The sequence below is a fragment of the Rhincodon typus genome, chromosome 12 (genome assembly GCF_021869965.1).
Source record: "Rhincodon typus isolate 14 chromosome 12, sRhiTyp1.1, whole genome shotgun sequence".
Classification (NCBI taxonomy): Eukaryota; Metazoa; Chordata; class Chondrichthyes; order Orectolobiformes; family Rhincodontidae; genus Rhincodon; species Rhincodon typus.
This window is the reverse complement of record NC_063343.1, coordinates 39,726,406-39,747,436: the sequence shown is the minus strand read 5'-3', so window position 1 is coordinate 39,747,436 and position 21,031 is coordinate 39,726,406. Positions and strand designations below refer to the sequence as shown.

General features: G+C 41.1%; 1 protein-coding gene across 2 annotated transcripts in view; it reads left to right on the top strand.

The window, feature by feature from the left end:
- The window catches only part of LOC109929127 (SPARC (osteonectin), cwcv and kazal like domains proteoglycan 1), a 468,013-nt gene that overhangs the window by 306,706 nt on the left and 140,276 nt on the right, over positions 1-21,031 (top strand). The gene's annotated exons all lie outside the window — the stretch shown is intronic.

The window sequence follows — 21,031 nt, the reverse complement described above, 5'->3', positions numbered from 1 at the left end:
AGGAATACAGCAGGCCAAGCAGCATCAGAGGAGCAGGAAAGTTGACGTTTCAGGTCGGGATCCTTCTTTAGAAAACCTGAAGTGTCAACTTTTCTGCTCCTCTGATGCTGCCTGGCCTGCTGTGTTCCTCCAGCTCTACACTGTGTTATCTCTGACTGCAGCATCTGCAGTTATTACTATCTATCAATGCCAGATAGACAGTTTGTTGTTTTGAATCTGTTCTGCCATTCAACAAGAGCATGGCTGATCTTCTACTTCGAATCCGCTTTTCTATATTATCCTCATATCCCTGAATTTCCAAAATAACCCAAAATCTATTAACCTCTGACTTGAATATACTCAAAACTCAGCATCCACAACTCTCACGGACAGAAAATTCCAAAGACTCACAGCTCTTTGAAGTTATTTCTCCTCTTCTCAATCCTAAATGGTGACTCTTCATTCTGACATTGTGAGTTGAATTTTCATTACCCAATGGTAAGCATACACGCAGAATGAAGGCCAAACAGGAGGAATACTGGGCTGCAATTTCATACTTGCCCTCTGAGTGCCACTGGCTGTCATTCGCCTCATTTAGGAAAAGTGGCACTTTGCAACCCAATGCACACTTGAGTTCACTATATAAATGTCTGGTTCAAGTTTCACTGCACAGAAGGCTGTCAGACATTGCCAAGTAAGTCAGTTCATGAACCTTGGCAGAAGGGTCCTTTGGAGTCATGAATGGTTTGACAATTAATGTAAAACTTCTTCCTAACATCACCTGTCAAAATGTAATGGTGTTTAATGACTTTTAAGTATTTTCAATTCAGTAATTGATCTTTGTCTTTAAAAGATAAGTGATCATTAAATTGACTTGAGCCGTGTAGGGACTAAATGCATTAGAAGATAAAGGTAAAATTGCTTTTATCCAAGTAGACCACAGGGCTGCTTTCTCATAAGAGAGAGACAGCTAGTGGTGGTTTAACCTGAGGGTCATCTGCCTCGTGCAAAGGGAGAGGTTGAAAAGGAGAGTTCTTCATGGTAACCTTAGCCAGTGTGGGAATTGAACCCATGCTGTTAACATCACTGTACATTGCAAGCTAGCCATCCAGCCAACCTAACTATTGATCCCCTAAATGCATTAGAATACTTTCTCCAGTGAATAAAGTATTTCCATAGTATGGAGAATCAAATATAAATACTTGGCTTCATTTTCACGTTGGTTTAATGTTCTAACATCTGCTAAGCCTTTGAAGCACTTTTTCAGAACTTACACTGTGCATGAGCACCAAGTCATAAAATAACCCTGGCATGCCTTTAAAATGTTCATGAAATAAGTAGGAAATAATCAGACTTTCAAAATTCCTTTTGAAAAAAAGTTTACCCTCTTATATTCACATAAAACTGTTAAATTTGGTTGAAAACAAAACCTGCATTCCACTTGATATTTCCTAAAATTGTCCAAATAAACAAACAGGCATTGAAAATCAACTTTGATGACAGATAAACCTATTACAAAACTATGAAACAGTTAATTAAACAAAGCTAGCAATCCTTTCCAAGCTGTGTAAATGACCTCCTACAGGAAAATGTGAGTCTTAGGCTTTAGCTTAGCATTCATAACAAGGCAATCTGATGACATAGATATAATCTGACGACACAGATGCCTGACCATCAGTTCAACCTACTCTCGCTAAAACAGATGCTTGATGGCCTCATTATGAATGATTAACTGAGCTCCAAAACACATTAATGCAATCAGTCCTGAGGTGGTCTGTTACAAGTCATTCAAAATCTTTAAGTTGCTGTGGCAATATGCATTCTTCCGTGCATGTTACAATCTGGAGCTTTTGGATAGTAATGTGAGAGGGTACAATGTTCTTTCAGTCACAGGACAGATGCCAAGAATCTCTCCTGCTCTTACTGACTGCTACTGACCTGTGTTGGATGGATTTTCAGATTGATAATCAACCTATTTGACTGTGTTTTGCATACAGCTTCCTTGGCCAAAATGTTCTGATTTAACTACCTGGATAATTATCCAGAAAATGTTAAAGACGAAGATAAGTACTTATCCTTGATAAGTACACAGCTGCTCTCCAGTCAATCATACTGACCCTACCCTTCCCCCAAATATCCTGACTGCCTCTGGAGCATACTCTACCTGTCCTCCAACCTGACATCACTAGCCCCCACCCCAATCCTCTGGACTCACCCTACCCCCAACACACTGAACTTCTCTCTGCAGCTTTCCAAACAAGCTTTGGGACATTTAACTTACTTATCAGGTAGGAGGGCTCCTGTCATAAACTGGGGTTTGGCTTGTCTTCCCAACAATCCACACAACGAAGCAGCAGTTGCATTTTGGGTACACGCTGCAAGACTGACCCCAGTTTATCCATAATGGATCTCCAGAGTGGCAGACAGCAGCAGGAATTGAGTGGTGATCTGACAGTGACTCAAGCCATTGTTTTTCCATTCATTGTTTCATCTGCCATTCCCCCTGTGAACACCCTTCATCGCTCCTAACACTTCCTCGCTCCCCCATGGCATGTTCCTATACAATCACAGAGGCTGCAACATTTGCCCATGCACCACCACCCTTCTCACTGTCCGAGGCTTCAAACACAAGTTTAAGTGAAGTAGCATTTAAGTTGTACTTCTTTCAATCTAGTCTATTGCATTCTTTGCTTGTATTGCAGTCTCTTTTACATTAGCGTGACCAAACGCAAATTTGTTGACTGCTTTGCAGAGCATCTCCATTCTGTTCATTGCCCATTAACCTCAGCTTTCCAGCTGTATGCCATTTTAATCAACCACCTTGCTCTTATGCTATCATTTCTTTCCTGGACGTGCTGCAGTGTTCCAATGAAGTACAATGTAAGCTTGAGGAGTAACATTTTCCACTTATGCTCTTTACAGCCTCCACGACTCAATTTTGAAATCCAAAACCAAGAACTTCACTATCTGACTGCATGATGCCTGTGCTCCAATTCTCTTACATTCTGTCTGTTCCTTTTTCTAAATGCCCCACCACCCTCTTGACCAAGGATTTGTATGTCTTGTTGACTTCAATCTCAGGGAGAGGACCCATTCTCTCCCTTTCCCACCTTCATTTACACCCATTTTAACATCCCTACTTCTGTTTCACTACTATTAACAACACTTTGTCTTTCACACTGGACTTCCACACCATGTGTTCTCCTCGCTCCCACTCTGCATCTGAGAAAAGTATTAAAAACAAAACATTTTTCAGCTTGTTCCGTTCTGAAGAAGTTTCATGTCAGATTGGAACAATTAATTTTGCTTTTCTCTCCACAGATGCTGCGAGACCTGCTGAGTTTTCCAGCATTTACTGTGTTTATTCTATCCATCCATGTTCTTCCCTGCTAACCCAATCTGTAACTATCCCTCTGTAGTGTCTTTTTATTGTCATGATCACTTACAGTGCCATCTAACTCTATCATTTGCAAATCTCCATGGGTCGCAATGAAATCTCTCATCTAAGTTTTTCCTAATCAATCTATTCAGGGATGTTACAACGCACCCCTGGAGCAGGTGGGATTTGAAACTAGGTCTCCTTGTTCAGAGGTAGTGGGATTATCACTGTTCCACAAGAGCCTTGGATCTTGCATCTATGTGTTTTTTTTAGGTTTTATTTTCTCAGTCTTGCACTAATATTTTCCTCATCGACCTTTTCAAAGATGTTATCATACACTTCTGGAGCAAGTGGGACTTGAACATTGGCTTGCCTGGTACAGAGGCCACAAGAGCCCTTGATCTTGGATCGAGTTTTTTTTTGTTTTCTTTTCATTTGATCTTGCATCTAAGTCATCAACATAGATTGTAAATAGCTGAGGCTCAATTAATGATCCCTACAGCACTGAGCTAGTTACAGATTCCAACCTGAACATGACCCAGTTATTTCTGCTCCCTGTTTCTAGTCTTATTCTACTCTGAATTCTCAATTTGTGCTATCTATTTGGAAATACAATTAAAACACACATGTTGGTTTCCTCTCATCTTGTTACATCATCAAAAGTTCGAACAGATTTGTCAAACAGGACCTTCTTTTCATAAATTTGTGTTGACATTACTTAATCACACTAAGATTTTCTAAATTCCCTGTTACCACAATCCTATTTATAAATTCTAGAATTTACTGCTGTTTTCAGCCAATTGGCCTACCATTTCCATAACTATTTCTCATTTGCTCTTTTCCTCCATTTTTAAAATGGTTATGTCCAACGCCTTCTAATCCTTGGCAGCTAAAATTCTAGAATATCAAAACCAATGCATCTGCTACCCTCAAAGTTATTTTCCTTTGTTCTTCCAACCTAAGGCAAATAAAACATGGGCTCAGAATTTTGCATTTGCATTGAGCGCACAGTCAGAAAATTTCCCAGGAAAAAGTGTCCCAGATGGTTAGACTTTCATTTAAGAATGGTGGGTTTCCCTGGCAGGCTGGCTGGGTGACCCCAGAACTCTGTTGAAGTTTAGTAAAACAGTAATAACAAAAAAACATTTGCTGCAGACTTCATTCCTCACACTTCCATTCTTGACATCCTCCCCATCCATGCTTACCCCACACACACCCTCGTGCCCTTCATCCCAACCTCTTTATGCCCACCCCAGGATTCTTTCTAGCCAATATGCCAACCACCGCATGCCCTGCACCCACTAGCCTCTGCCTATACCTACCTTGCCAACTTTCCTAGTTTCCAGCACGGGCAGACCTCAGACCCATGCAGAGATGGGGTGAAATGAAGTTCTGTTGGAGACTTCATGTATTGAAAATGAATTCTCATTCATAAAACCCATTTACTTCATTTGCACTCATTTAGTTAAATAAAAGAAATGACAACAAACCTTTCATTCAAGTGAACAATATAACAGTATTGGAATACATTGTCCCACAACAAAAACAGTCTTGTACATTTCAGTCAGATGGAGAAATTGCAGGTACCCTATTATGATAATGGATAGTTGTGAAATCAATGATGCAAAACTAATCCGATAATGGAAACTTTCAGGATTACGTCAATGGACAGAAGAAAATAAAAATAATCCAGACTTTTTTGTTTTCAAAAATTTTAAAGGCAAAGCTTCTAAATTCCTTCACAGTTTGACACTCCCTTTGTCAGGTGCTTTTGACAGGGCCTCTTGACGCTTTTGACAGATCCAATGGAATACCTTCCCTTTCAAGCTACTCTGGCTATCCAAACAAAGTTCAACCTCCTTACCAGGCCCAAACTGCACTCACTGGATTTCATACACTAAAGCTACCAAAATTCCACTTCATTGGAGGCATCTAAGGGTTTAAATGGCCATCAGCTGCTGTGAAACATAGATGCGTGAAACACAGTCTATCTCCATAAAAATGGGAAGTGTTGTTCCAGAGTGTGAGACTGGTGAATCTTTGCCATTTCTGCTATTTCTGACATGAGAAAGAGTCTCTCATAGTGAAAATTTGGGATATAGTTCACCTTTACTGAAAATCTATTTCTTTATTCACAAGTGGTATCTGTGACATTTTACATTCAGGCAAGAACATAAAGCCAGTCTCTCTTGTAAAATTTCCTAACTAATGAGGCTTAACAAGAAAGGACTCTTTACAGACATATTAAAGAAAGGGAGATTTATCACAATGTCAGAGCTCGGAAACAGTTATCTTCCTACCTGCCTACAAGGTTGCAATCTGAGGAGCATTAAATATTGCAAAAAAAACCAAAAGGAGAAAATTTTTCAATTTAGCGTGATAATTATATCAAAAACGTTTAAAAAATGAAATTGTGCTTACATACAAATGATTTAACTTTAGCAATTTATCTTGCATTGAATATGTTTTAGCTTTAATTCTAGTTCAAAATGAACAATGTTTATTAAAGCCTCATGTGGAGTAATATGTGACAACTGATGTAACTTCATAAATTCCATCTTGCATGTAGACTAATGTGTTCATTCTGAATCTGCCTCATTGCCAAGTTGTAGCCTTCATTCATTAAATATTAGTGTTAATGGCATATCTGTAAAGAATAAAGTTTAAAATCACTCTGTGGGTGCTTTTAGCATTTATTGCTAATTCCTAATTATTCTGATATAACTGAGTATAATATTCATCCCCTTCACAGGGCAGTTAAGAGCCAACTATGTTTAGTATGGGATTTGGGTTACATTAAAAAAAACTAAGGTAGGAAAGAACAACAGATTTACTTCCCAACAGGATACTAGTGAAGCAATGGGAGTTTTACACCAATCTGACAGTTTCATGGTCACATTGACTGATTTCATTATTCTCAGAATTCTTTTAAAACTAAATTCAAGTTCCCAAACTGTCTAAGTGGAATTTAATCTCCTGTGCTGTGGATTATACAACTAAGCCTCTGGATTCCTAGTCCAGTAAATTACTCCATTACCATTCCCAATTCTCAAAGCCAAAACATAATTGGATATCTTTCACCACATTGGAGTAAAATTACTTTCTTCCATTCCCACTGTACCAATATGCAATTGTTGTCTTGATTCTCTTGGAAAATATTATTTCATTTTCTCTTAACAGAACTGATAAAAATCTCTCTAAGCTATTATAGCTCTCTCTGAAATTGCTGGAATATACTGACAAACCATTTAATTCTTCTTGAATTTTACACGGAGATAGAATGACACTGAAATAAAATGGATCAGTCAGGAGCTTGAACACAGCAAAAGAATACTTGATTTCTAAAAGGTACTTCATAACAATTTCAGAAGAGTAAAAGTTATACGCTTTAGTCTTTGTCTTAGTGTTATAATTTGGTACGGTCAATCCTGATGAAATGATTTTATTTGAGAAAGATACTTTATGGAATCCCTCGTTAATGTGCAGCCCATACAGGAATAATACAGATGAGAAGTTGGCAAGCAGAGCATCTGTCTTGGTTCACATGGTGTGTCCAAGCGGTTCTTTTGGATTTGATTAAATATAGTTAAGAGAAGACTCAACAACAGGACTTTGCTTAAATGTGGGTGCTTATTAAGTAATAATAATAATGATAATAAGAAGGAAAGAAGGTAAAAAAAATAGGTCTCAGGCCCTTGTGCCCGTCGGGGACCCCTCAAACAGCTGGTCTGGAGGTTTAGGTTTGTTCCTGGCACCATTCATGACCCTGGTCTGAGGTGGAGTCCAGGTCAGATATAAATTCTCTCTCTCTTATACAGTGTAACAAACAGCCAGCGCAGAAAAGAAAATACAGAAAACAAACTGCTTGCGAGTACAGAAGGCAAGTTTTGATTGTGCTGTCTGCAGTACATACAGGAATGTTCACAGGATTCATTCAAGATCATGCAGCTGTCAAATATCATCAACAATTTTAGCCCTTCAGCCCATCCTATACAATCTACCCCCAATGATATTTGACAGCGCATGTTACGGTTGCAAATACAGATGCAAATCAACGATAGCCATGCGAGAACGTATAATAAGAATACATAACCTACACCAGAAAATTAAAACTAAAATGAAAATTACAGTCGTCAATACAAATAATGTAACAATGGGATGATCACCAAATCAATGGTCACATGGCCTTTTCCGTGAGTTGAAGTGCTACAGCCGCCAGCTGATGAATCATCTACAGCAGCATCCATCCATAACAAATTCACATAGTTCTGTGAAGAACTCATATCTGATCAATTTACAATCTTTGATAACTCATTCTCTTTTCATTAACTTCCTCCTGTCTATATACTCTGGACTTCCTGCCCCATTATTAATACCTAATAGGTATCACCTTGTCCATGGCCAAGTGTCTCACTAGGTTTAGGTAGGTGTTGTGGGTGGTGTACCCACACTTTTCCCCCTGTACCAAGGTCAATGGATGTTGTAGGTTTGTCGGGAGGAAGTAACTGGCCACCCCCCTTGAAACATTCTACTCATGGTTGTCCCTCCTTTCAGAGGGCGATTATTGAGATTTTACAATGCCTGTGGCAGCACTTTGAGCCTCCCCTCTAACATATGATTAGAGGTCAATAATTTAATTTGTTGCTTTAATAACCCAATCATTTGTTCTACAAGGCCAGCTACTTGATGGTAATAGGGAATAGGAAATATCCAATGTATCCCATTGTTTGCAGCCCATTGCTGCACCTTTTGATCTGTAAAGTGTGAGCCATTATCTGACTGTATCTCTGACGGTTCACTATAGTAGGATATCAACTGTTCTAGGCCCTTAACAGTGTTATTCTGATTCGCTTTGGTTGTTGGGAAAGCTAGCATTAGCCCAGAGTAAATGTCCACCATGGTTAACAGATATTGATATAGTTGTTGTAATAGTAATGGACCAACATAGTCAATCTGCCAGATTTGAGCAGGCTGATCTCCTCGCTTGATTTGATTTGTGCCGTTGACTTTTTTAGCAGTGATACGTGTTTTACCTTTGGACATATTTTACACCTGCCAATGACTTCTTTCACCAGGTCAGTGGGTAAGTGCAAACCTCAATGCCTTGCCCATTGCACAGTGCCATGATACCCCAAATGTCCTGATTTTTCATGAGCCCATTTTCCAGTGTGATACTATTTGGATGCATCTCCAACCCGTTCTGGCTTTTACTATTCTGTCCACAGTATTGTTGTGATCAGCAGATTCCGAACCATCCTTCACATGGTCATCAACATGGTACACAGTAATTTTCAAGTGTTGTGCCTCGCCCATATTTGTTTCCATAGCTCTGTTCCCCTCGGGAGCTTTCCAGCTATCTCCCAGTCATGTGACTGCCAGATTGGCATCCATACAGCCATTCCATTGACCACCGCCCACAAGTCAGTATAAATGTACAGATATTGACTCTCTTCTTCCAGTGCTAGGACCACAGCTGCTAACACGGCATACTGGCTCGATCCCCGATCTCCTTCACAATGGATAATCATCTGTGTGGAGGGAATAAACACAGCCGCTCACCACCACTTCTGGGCATTCTTCCAGGTGGCTGATCCATCAGTGAACCAAGCACAGTGACAAGTATCTGCAGGCAGTTATTCAAACAGAATGCCCCATTGAATGGGAGGTGCAGGTGTGGCCTGGTCAGAGCACGAAGTTTGTTCACCTGGTGGGTATTCAGCTATTTGTTCATGGAGTCTGATAACCCTTCCTTTCCCTTCTTGGCTCGATCAGCTATGTACCATTTCCATTTTACAATGGAGCGTTTTTGGGATCTACCGACCTTGTGGGTCACAACGCCAGATACCACCCTTGTCAGAATTGGTAACTCAGGTCTGAGGAGCACTTTGTCCTCACTTGTCTGCCCTTCAGTTTCTACTAGGGCCCAGTAACAGGCCAGAAGTTGCTTTTCAAATTTAGTGTAACACGTAGCTGCCTCAGTCAGTTTTCTGGACCAGAAGCCTGGAGGTATTGCTTTCCCCTTTTGTCTCTGCCATAAGCTCCACATGGCTACATCTTGTACTACAGATACTTGTCATTCAAAGGGTAAGCCAGGTATCTGAGGAGCCGGGGAAGTGCTATGTTACAGCCTCTTTAGCAGCCATAAATGCTGTCTGCTGTTTATGGCCCCATTCAAACTGAACTTTCTTTTGTGTAATGGCCTATAGAAGTCTTAGTAACATGATCAAGTGAGGTATATGTTTGTGCCAATATCCGAGCAGACCTATAAATTTCTGTACAGCAGTCTTGCTAGTTGGAACAGCCATTTCTTGGATTTTATTCTTTACTTTTTCGGGGATGAGACTATCCCCTTTTGTCCACCGAATGCCTAAAACCTGCACTGATTGTGCTGGTCCCTGTATCTTTTTCAGGTTCACTCCCCAGCCTCTGTCTCGTATATATTGTACCAGTGTGGCTAGAGCTTCCACCACTGCGGTTTCCAATGGTCCACAGATCAAGGTGTCGTCAATATAATATGCTACATGAATGTCTGGTGGCAATGGACACATATCTAAGTCCCGTGCTACTAGCCCAAGGCATAAAGTTGAACTGTAAAAGTACTCTTGTGGTAGCTGACAGAAGGTATATTGACGACCTTCCTAGTAAAAGCAAACTGAGCTTGTGATTCTAGGTCTATCCGTATTGAGAAAAAGGCATTTGTTAGATTAGTAATGACATACCAAGCATCTGGCCCCCGTGACAAACTTTCTATAACAGTGACCACATCAAACACAGCCACCGACAGTGGGAGGAGCATGTTTGTCGAGTTGGTGGTAATCAACTGTCATTTGCCAACTTCCATGAGGTTTCTTCACAGGCCATACTGGGCTATTGTACACAGATACTGCATGTGTCACAAGCCCCGCAGCTAACAGGCCCTGTATAGTATCCCCAATTTCATGGTGTTTTCCCGGAATACGATACTATTCTATCGAAACCACCTGTGTGAACGGAGGAATAATGAGGGGTTCCCACTTTGCCTTGCCACCAGTAACCGTCACAGCTCATACACTAAAAGAGAATTTGCCCAGTGGGTTCTGCAAGGTAGTACCTTTTAATTCGTCCATACCAATAATATTTTCTGGTATATTGGGTATCAATACCAGGACTACTCATGGGGGGCCCATTCCCCATGGCCATTCTAATATTTGTTCTAACTGCCGGTATTATTGCCCCACCAAATCCATTAATAATCGTTTGGAGCCTATGACTGTGTGGAAGCTCGTATAACAGTAACTTCTGCCCCACTGTCTAATAATGCAATGTCTCACTGTACATTGCCTTTCCTCCAATAAACAGTGGTAGGGACCTGAGGCCTCGGGTCTCCGGTTGTCCCACCAAGCACACTTACACAGACCCCGGAGACCTGACCCCACCCCAAATCAATTGGCTTACTCCAACTGCCTGACCTCCTCCAGGCTGAGGTATAGGGATGTTGTGGGAGATGCAGTCGGTGTGGTTTCCTTTCATCCCTCCACATCTGATGTAGTCTCTCTTACTTCCTTACCCTTTGGAGAGCAATGCGTTCTCCACGTATTGAACATGGCACCCATGGATATTCTGTCTATCTTGCTCCCCTCTATTCCTGCTTTTAATAATGCAGCAAACATTTCCCTTCTGGCTATCTTTTGTTTCACTATCAAACCACCCCATCTCCAACTTGTTGTCCCTGTCGCTGCCTCACTCCGCTTACCAGCCTCCACATCCTGTAACTGTCCTAACAGCAAACATACCTGTCCCACTGCCTGTCCATGTGCTGGCCCTAATAGAGCCAACAGAGCACCTCTCATCCAGCCTGGACCACTTCGTATTAGCCAGCTCCTCATTCCGGCTGTAAAAGCTTCCTGGTCTGGATCCTGAAACTGTGGAGAATACATACCTGCTTGCATAGCCAAATCCCTCAAATGTTTTATTATTTCGGGTACGCTTCCCCATTTTTTCAACATCACCTTCCCAATCTATTGGGGAAGGGTACTTGTTTCCTACTGCTAGTGTCAGTGTATTCCACAACAATACAGTTTGCCCTATGTTTCTAAAGACACCATTCACATGTGGATCAACACTTACTGTTCCCAGGTTCCCTCGCTGTTTGGCACTCAGCATACTATAGGCGGTTTTTGTCCTCCTACCTGTTTTGCCTTAATTGTTATTAGAGGTTGTGCTATTAGTCCCTTCTCTGAGGATGGCTCCGGAGGTGAAGCATCCCCTTCCCCATCCGTCCATTCATACTCTAAATCAGATGAATACCACATCTCCATCCCAATGGTCAGGGTCCCATTGTGAGGTTAATAATGAGTGCACTTTGACTGTTGCACTGTTGCCAGACAGCATATTATCTGGTTCTGTTTCTCCTCCGTCTTCTTGGCTCTCTCCTGCACTGTGTTAACTGCTTCTTTTAGGGTGAGGTTACACTGTTCTATCGCAGTCAGTGCGGCCTCATGCTGCCTGTTTTTGGCCTGGCACTCTTCCAGTTCCCTACATATAGAACACAAAGCTGGTAACAATATCCATCCCATTTGCGGGACACTGTCCATGTTTTTGGGGAAGCCCACTTCTCGCAAGCACTCGTGTACGGCAGCCTGTATGACTAACCCTCCTTTCTCTGGTTATAACCATCCTCCATTCTTGCAGGGGGCCCTTATTGTGCCAACAAGTTAGCTGCAAACCTGAATCCAGAGTCTGCCGCATTCCATCCTGGAATATGGAAGGCCTCCAGAGCATCAGGTTACCTTTCCCTTCTCTTAAATATTTTCCCAAATCCCATCCTCATCAGCAAAAGTATCTTGGATCACAGGGTGTTTCCAAGTAGTTCTCTTCGATTTGGTTAAATATAGTTAAGACTCAGCAACAGCAATTTGCTTAAATGTGGGTTTTTATTAAGTAATAATAATAATGAGTTTTAAAAAAATGAAAGAAAGGATAATAAACAATAAGTCTCACAGCCTTCTGCCGTTTGGGGATCCCTCGATCGACAGCTGTTCTGGAGGCTTAGGTTCGTTCCTGGCACCGTTCACAAGCCTAGTCCAAGGTGAAGTCCAGTTCAGAACAAAACTCTCTCTCTCTCTCTCTTTCTCATACAGTGTAACAAACTGCCAGCACAGAAAAGCAGATACAGAAAACAAACTACTTGCTAGTACAGAAAACAAGTTTTGATAATGCTATCTGTGGCATGTATGGGAATGTTCACAGGACTCATTCAAGGTCATGCATCTGTTGAATATAATCAACAATTTTAGCCCTTCAGCCCATCCTATACAGCATCTTATTCCAGTTAACACCATCTCTCCTTGCCTTAATCCGTACAAGGAGAAAAGCTAGATTAATAGGTGCCTTCACGTTTTATCAAAATAGAGTTCATGAAAAAGAAGCCGCCTGTCAAGTTTTCTGATTCCAATTTTAAATCTCTAAAGCAAGGCAACAATATCAAAAAAGGTAAGAATCCTCTTCCTAAAGGAATAGCCATTCCACACAGTTTTAACTGTAGCGCTGGAAAACTAGGTTATGCATCGCCTGACGTAAAGCATTGACTAATAAAAGGATAAATGGCTGAAAATTGTGTGGATATCTATATCATGTAATTTTGGAGTTTATTATAATACAATTAGTTACACACTGTTGAGTGCTTATGGAACCAGTACAAAACCAAATTGTAAAATGTGTATGAGATATTAAATGGGTGAAATGTGATGCTCTTTCTCTTCTTACCAGTGATTTACTCTCACTTTAATTGGGCATGACGACTTGGAAAATTAACACACGTAGCAGAGGTGGTAATATTTTCCTGACAGGAAGCAATCCTGTTCACACTGTACTCTAATACTTATGAGGGTTGGATTTCCTGTGGCCACATTGTGATAGGATTGTAATGTTATTGAGACTTCTGATCTCCTGCTGTTCGTGTCTCAGTTCACTTCTTGGGGCCAAGTGTATGGAAGTGTTAGAAATGCCAACAGCTTCTGATATGCGATGTCTGATCAATACAAAGTAACTTCTTTTCAGAAAGAAGAATTGAGCAATTGAAAGTGGGTTCCACCTTTGATGAAGTTGGCCAAGGTATTCCCCTCCCCAGGCCAACCCACCCTTTAAACCACTTGTGGTTTCTTGAATTCAGACCTCAATACCTCACCAATCGTCAGGCTTGCTGAGAGCCCAGGCTTTGACCATATCTGGGATTTTCAGTGCACTGGCACCATGGAACTGCCATAGTTGCAACCAACTGGTTATTTGGTGCCCTGTAAAATTCATCCCCATATGTTGCTTGTCAGACTTCTGCATAGCTCTATCTCATCAAGCTAAATGTTGATAGCTGAAGAACTAAATAAATTTAAATGTCACAACTGATTCTGTATGAATGCGATCCATGAAGAATCTATTACTGTAATTAGTTAAAGATTCTTGTTGCCATTTTAAATTGACTAGATATAATCTATCAGTGCTGCTTATCAAAGAGGAATATTAACAGTGAATCATGTACACTAGAACCGCAGCATCTGAGACTTCACATTGGGCAGACTCATGACAGATGTGTTATTCAAGCCTTGAAATTATAGTTCTATCCTATAATTTCAACCATTATACTTATACTGACATGCTGATACACAATTGTTGATGGTTTCCTTTGTCCTTTAAGGGTAGCAAAGCCATACTTTGGTCTTCAAAGAACAGATTTGATTATTTTTTACATCTAACTTATGAAAGAGACCTGCTGCGACATTACCCTTACTTCTCCTAGTCCTGTTTTCCGTCTCTACTCATCCCTGAAAAGAATTTGTTGTGCTTGCTGCCATCCACATCCTGTGGGTTCTTTAGGTGCTTACATGACCTAGTGTCTGCAATGGCAGTGATCTCCTGATCCAACTGGTAGATTAAGCAAGATATGTTTATTGTAAAATGTAAAGTTGCTGCCGTCCTGGTGAACTTTTCACTCATTAAAGGGGAACAACTGGTGATGAGTTTAACCTGAGGGTCACCTGACTTCAGTTGAGGAGCAAGATTGTGAAGGCAGGACCTTCATGGTAACCTTAGCCCTGTATGGGAATTGAACCCACACTGTTGGCAAACCAGCCCTCCAGCCAGCTGAGCTAACTGATGTCAGCTCTGTGATTATTTTCAAATGATGGACTCTGTATTACAACATGGACTGTATGGAAAACCTAGCCTTAGGTCTGTCTCCCAAAAGATCAAACAGTACTTTACTCTCCCAGCAGGACCTCATGACATTATCATAAATGCCAGACTTATATACAATGGAATTCTGTCCTAAGTCACTGACAACTGCATTCTCAAAATTCCAACCATGTAACTTTTGGCCATTCCTTCATTGTGACATTTCTGCAGCTTACCTTTACCTCCACCTTCGATGGCTGAATCCTATTAGAACTATTACTCTCTCTCTTTCCAGACATTCCCAAATCATCCCTGTTTTCTAAGTGCAAGATACAGTGACTTGAATGGACATGCGTTTATCCATTTCCTGTCAAACCTGCCTCAGCCACACTAAGCAGTATCGGGTCCTATTCTCACTAAAACGGCTCATTATTCCAGGGTCAATGTAAAGGTAACTCCCAGCTCTTTTCCTTACTGCAAACCATCCTCTCAAACACCTTTCCCCAGTCTCTTCCACTGCCACCTCAAGTGTGAAAAGCCCCTAAACTACTTTTTCACTAAGATTAAGACCATCGATCAGCTGCCTTTGCTGATTCCTTCCCTCCTCCTAGCTCACTGAGCCAAAATTCTTCTAAGGGTTCTTAATGACCTAGCTCTGAACTCTCATCTTTCTCTAGCTTCTCACCTATTTCCCTTATTTCCTTCCTGAGCTCATCTTTTCTAAGAGGCACAATTCTTACACCTTGACTCTAATCCCATTTTATCAACGGACCACTCCACTTCCCTTACTGGCCCCATGTCAGCTGATATTATGAATTGTTCACTCTCTACAAGTATGGTCTCTCTTATAAATCTGCTGTCATCTCACCACCATGAAAGTAAAACACTTGACGCAGTCCCCCACCCACCCCCATCATTGAAAATTATACTTTGTTTCAAAAATCCTTTTCCTTTTAATTCTTTGGATGTATTGTTGCCTCCTATGCCTGTGCAAGCCTTGATTCCTCTATTTGAATTCCTCCAATTAGGCTTTGTCCCCTGCCCCAGTGTGAAAAATAAATTGTAATGAAAGTCACAATGACATCTTTTGTCACTTTGATCATGGTAAACTATCTCTCCTGATCCTTCTTAACATTCCACTAACTTGGTTATAGCTGACCACACCAGCCTCCTTTAATGCTGCTTCACTGTTGTTCAGGTAGAATTGCATCTGCCTAGTTCCAATCTTATGTATCAAGTCATAGGCAGATAGTTGCCTGCAATGACTTCTGTTCCCAATCCCACACTGTTCATTCTGGCATCCTCCGAGGATCTGTTCTTAGCCCCTTCCTATTTCTCATCTACATTCTGCCCTCCAATGGTGTCATCAAAGAGAACGGGGTTAGTTTCTGTGGGCAGAATCTTATCGGGGCCTAACAACGTGAGCTATGGTAAGAATTGAAGCAGAATCGATGGGAAGTCTGGTGAGACCCATCTCAGCAATTGGGAGCATCTCACTGCATCTTTTATGTATCTGCTTGGGAGTGAATTGCCATTTAAAGGAATCTAGAGCTTCTTAAACACCTTATTAACGGCACAACTCACCTCATCAATATTCAACTTCCAACTCAGCAGACACACAAAACTAGATGTTGAGAATCCTCGGACATAGAAGTCAGAGCAAGTACCCAGCAACTTCGGCTACTGTTGGCTGAGAAGAGCCTCCATGTTGCTTAACACCAATCAGTTTCTCGGGGAAATGATCTATGGGCACCAGTCACATGCACCCCTCGTCCATGGACATTGGCATCAGATATTTGCCATTGCCTCATGATCCTCATGACACCTGTCCAATCTACTTACAAGACACTTAGGAAGAATAGATCTGCACTGCAGGGCACACCAGCAATTAATATTGAAAGGCGGCTGCACACAGGGACAGGCACCTGACTCACAGATTGGACCAGGCTACATCTCAGGTTTGTTCCCTTATCATTCAATTACCCAGCACCTACCTACCTACCTGCCTTGCCATGCCTTTCCTTGTCTTGTCTTGCCTATCCAATGAGGGACATGTGACTATCCGACACTCTGAAACATCAATCTAACATACACAGTACATGCCAGCTGCTTGCACAGCAAACATACTACACAAATATTCAACCAAATGGCCAGGTAGAAAAGTGGGTGGGGTCTAGCCCTGTGTACACTTAAGGTGGGGCTGCTGTCAGTCATGGGCATAGTCAGCACACATCCAGGGAACAGGCCCCGGTAATTTGTCCACCCAGGCTGGTTATGGTCAGGGGATATGTCAGACTACAGTTCAGGGAGTGGGCAACGGTCAGTCCTGTGGGACCGTCACAAGCAGGCAGCGGAATCACATATTATCAATCAGGAAACTGCAAACACAATGCTCTGGTGTCTGGTCAATCATCTCCAGGGGCTGCTCATCGAAGTCAGTCAAAGATCAAGGGGTGAATGTTGTCTTAGGGCCTGTGGATCGATCATTGAGGAAGGTGCAAGGCGGGGTCTGTTGGGGTAGTGGACAGATGACAGCCAAAAAGGGGTCAGGGAGAGAATGCTGGGGCTGGGTCGAAGCTGGGTGGAAGCTGGGGGTGCAGAGGCATTATTGAGGTGAGAACAAGGTTGGTGACAGAGGGAGTTAGAGGACCAGGGTTGGCCTCATTAAGGTATAATGGCAGCCCTTGTGGAAAGGGGAGACAGTCGGAAGCAGTGTTCAGTGTGGTGGGTCTCCACAGTGGGGGGGCTGGGTGGGAATAGGCTGTTAGGATAGTGCAAGCTAAAGGGGACTAGAGAAGGTGGTAAAGAGGCAGAGAGTGCTGCTGACAGGATCCACCATGATCTGTATTCCCGGCCTTCACTCGCCATTTGCTAGATACTTGCAAATAGCTGGGACAATGCCCAGGGTAGGCAATGTGAGCAGAAATTTATTGCAACTAAATATCAGGAAGATTGAAACCATACTCCTGACATGCTCAGTTTCCTACTCACTGATTCCATTTCTATTGCTGGGAACGGTCCGAGATAGAAACTTGGCATCACATTTGACTCTGAGACTGTCTGGCAATCACATATTTGCATCATTACTAGGACCATCCATTCCCATTCTGTAATACAGCTAGTTCCTAGCCTGAGTGCATCAACTGCTAAAACTCTCGATTATTCATTTATTGCCTCTCGACTTGACTATGTCACTGCACTTCTGGTTGGTCTCCCATATTCTACCCATAGTAGACTTGATCTCAGCCTTTTCAGAATCTCTGCATGGCCACACCTTTCTGTACCTGTGTGATAATTTCGATCATTACTATACTTCCAAATCTCTACTGCCGTTCTTGTCTCTTGAGCATTCCAAATGTAATTCCTCCAGCTTTGGCAATAATGCCTTTAGCTGCTGAATCATCAGCTCTTTCCTCCCTGAATTCTCCATCTCTCAGGCTGTACAGGATGTCTCTGAGGAAGACAGAAAGGCAATCTCATTGTCATGAACTCAGATCATAACATTCAGACATATCAAACTTTAAAATTCCAAAGTGTGTTTTGTTTGTAAAGTGACTCTTACAGCCAAATGACTGCAGCCTTTAATCAAATAACTGGAGAGAAATTCTGGAATGTCACACCTTTAGGTTTCAAAGCATCAAAGAGAGCAAAATGTACCACAAACTGAATTTGGAATTGGTTTTGAATATCTCAGACTGTGAACATGATAAGAAAAAAAGAATGTAGTTTGGGCTAGGGACATCGTTGCATTACCCGGCTTTTAAGAGTACACAGGGATAGAAGTTACAAGCAGACGTCAGCCCACATCTGTGTATGGTAACGGCCTGGCATTATAATACCTTGGCCTCCAAGACATCGATCACAATTGACTGTTCAATTGTGGAATCTCTGCTGGTTGATCTTGCTAATCCAAGAAAGCCAAGCTAAATTGGTTCCTTTTAAAATATAAAGTCATCTGGTCCTGGGAGAACATTATACACAAGGAAAGACATCCCTTGTTGCAACTAGCAGAGAGGTCAGGTGAATAACTAAGAAGAGCCGAGAATGTAACAGTTTAAGGAACTAGAACAAATTAAGAAACTGTGCCAGGGTCTGTTTATAGAACTCTCTGACCAGGCTTTTAGTCATCTGCTCTGGAATTTATTTATGTGTTTATGTACATCTCAGTGAAATGTTAATTGATAACATTCCAGTGTTTGGATAACATCCCAATGATAACATCCCTGTGACTTGGGATATCTTACTACTCAGAAGGCGTAATGTATTTGCAGATTGTTAATGGTTTGGCTTGTTGGCGTGAGTATTTCAATTTCACGACATTATGTGCTTCTAATATGAAGTACAATTTTATCTCAATTTTTTTGTAACTTCACATTATTCTACCTATTCTGTATATCTTAGCAGACATACATTCTGCACAAGTGACAAATGTTGCCCACAACATTAGTTGTGATTCCTTTGAACCGAATACAAGTAAGGAGTATAGTTGCTTTCCAGGAGAACCTTTGAGCCAGCCCTCTTGTCGACCCTGTGTTTGCTGATAAGCTTGACTATTGTGTCACCTATGGGTGGCCTTGAATATTGTGTCACCTTTGGGTGGTCTTGAATAAATGTCCTGAGGTCATGAAAGTCGCTACAAACAAAAGTCATTTCCTGTTAATCTTGAAAGTTCTTGGGAGCAACCTACATTTGGTCTTTCAGCTTCTTGATTCCCTATGTATGAAGCATGATGCCTTGATATTTCATTAGAGTGATAATGTGATTGAAGAATTTCCACTGGACCCTTATGCAGATAATAGATATGAACAGAGGTTGGAATAAGCTGTTAATCATTTCCCTTTTCCACATGTATGCATCTGGATGAAAGAAATGTGAATGACTATATAATGCATTCTCTTTGCCTTTCACAAGGAACATATGGAAGCAACATGAAGTGACTATTACTCTTTCTGTTAGGCTGCACAACCCTTGTGAGCTAAAGATTCTTGAAGAATTACTGTTTGACCTAGTACTATTGACAAGTCTGAACAGCTCTCACACTGATTAAGCTTTTGCTTTCAACACACAGCAGTAGCTTTGTATGATCCAATTAGCTCTGAAAATGATGGACAAAAAAGCTAAAAGCTACAATCAATAACATGTAACCAGAGAATACTTGAATGGTTCAAATGGATTCTGGATTCACCAAGGTAACCTGGTGCCACAAACATTGCTACCAAGTTATAATCATCTGGGAATTATTTTAGGTTTGCTATGACTTGTATTGACAGTGTTAATGCAATTTAATCATGTGAAATTTGTAATCTGAGATTAATCTAAAAGACTTCTTCCATGGAAATGATCAAGAACCACATCTTCTAAAGCACTGCAGTTTGAGGCTAGTTGTTTTCATTGTAAACTATGATTCTGAATTGTGTAATGCTGAAAAATTATGACATTTTAATGTTTCAATAATCAAGTCATAATAAATGACAATAGTCCCTTGCTGTTCATGTAGTATTCAGCCTCCTATGGTGGTAGTGTTTGACTCAAATATAGATTTCAGGTAAAATGGGGTTAAGAGCAACACATAATTAAATGCAATCAAACATAATTCAATTCAATATTTAAACAACTTTTTGCCTTTATTTTTAGCACCTATCTAAATATTTATTTTCAGATTTTAGTGCTCTTATTGGGTTATCAGTATTTTTAAAGTGGTGAATCATCTACCCAACCTATCCCCATAACCCTACATTTACAATGGCCAATCCACCTAACCTGCACATCTTTGGACTTTGGGAGGAAACTAGAGCACCCAGAAGAAACAGGGAGAACATGCAAACTCAACACAGACAGTCACCCAAAGCTGGAATTGAACCTGGGTTCCTGAACCTGTGAGGCAGCAGTGCTAACCACTGCATCACTGTGATTATAGCCAATCTTATGGATAACTTTTTATCTTTTGTGCTTCATTCTTGACCCTCAACTTCTGGAAACAGTCTGCATTTGTCTATCCATATTTCCAAAATTTTAAACACCATGATCATATCACCACATACATTCTATGAGAAAGAAGTCTCCCTTTGAATTTCCTTTTCCTTTTGCAGGCAGTATCTTGGCAAAATGGATGTACCACCTCTGAAAGCTCAATATCTTTTCTATAGTTTGGAACCCAATGCAGCATAAAATCCTCTAATGCTTTGTTCAGTTTATAGTAGAATTGATAATTACTGATTTGTTTTTTATATACCACACCATTTTTGATGATACCTACAATTTTGTTAGCTTTATATTTAGCAGCCTTGCAAACTGCAGTGTACCTTTCAATTTACATCAACAAATCCCACTGCTATTTTCCTTCTATTTTGTATTTTTATACTACCATCATATCTTCTGCAAAGAGGGTAAACCTCACAAATAATAGAATCTAATTCCATCTACTTCTCTTAGCCCATACCCAATCACCAATAACTCCATGAAGTTTTCTGCTAAAGAATTAATTGTACCACCCATAATAAGCAAATTTAAAACAGTGACTTCAGGCCT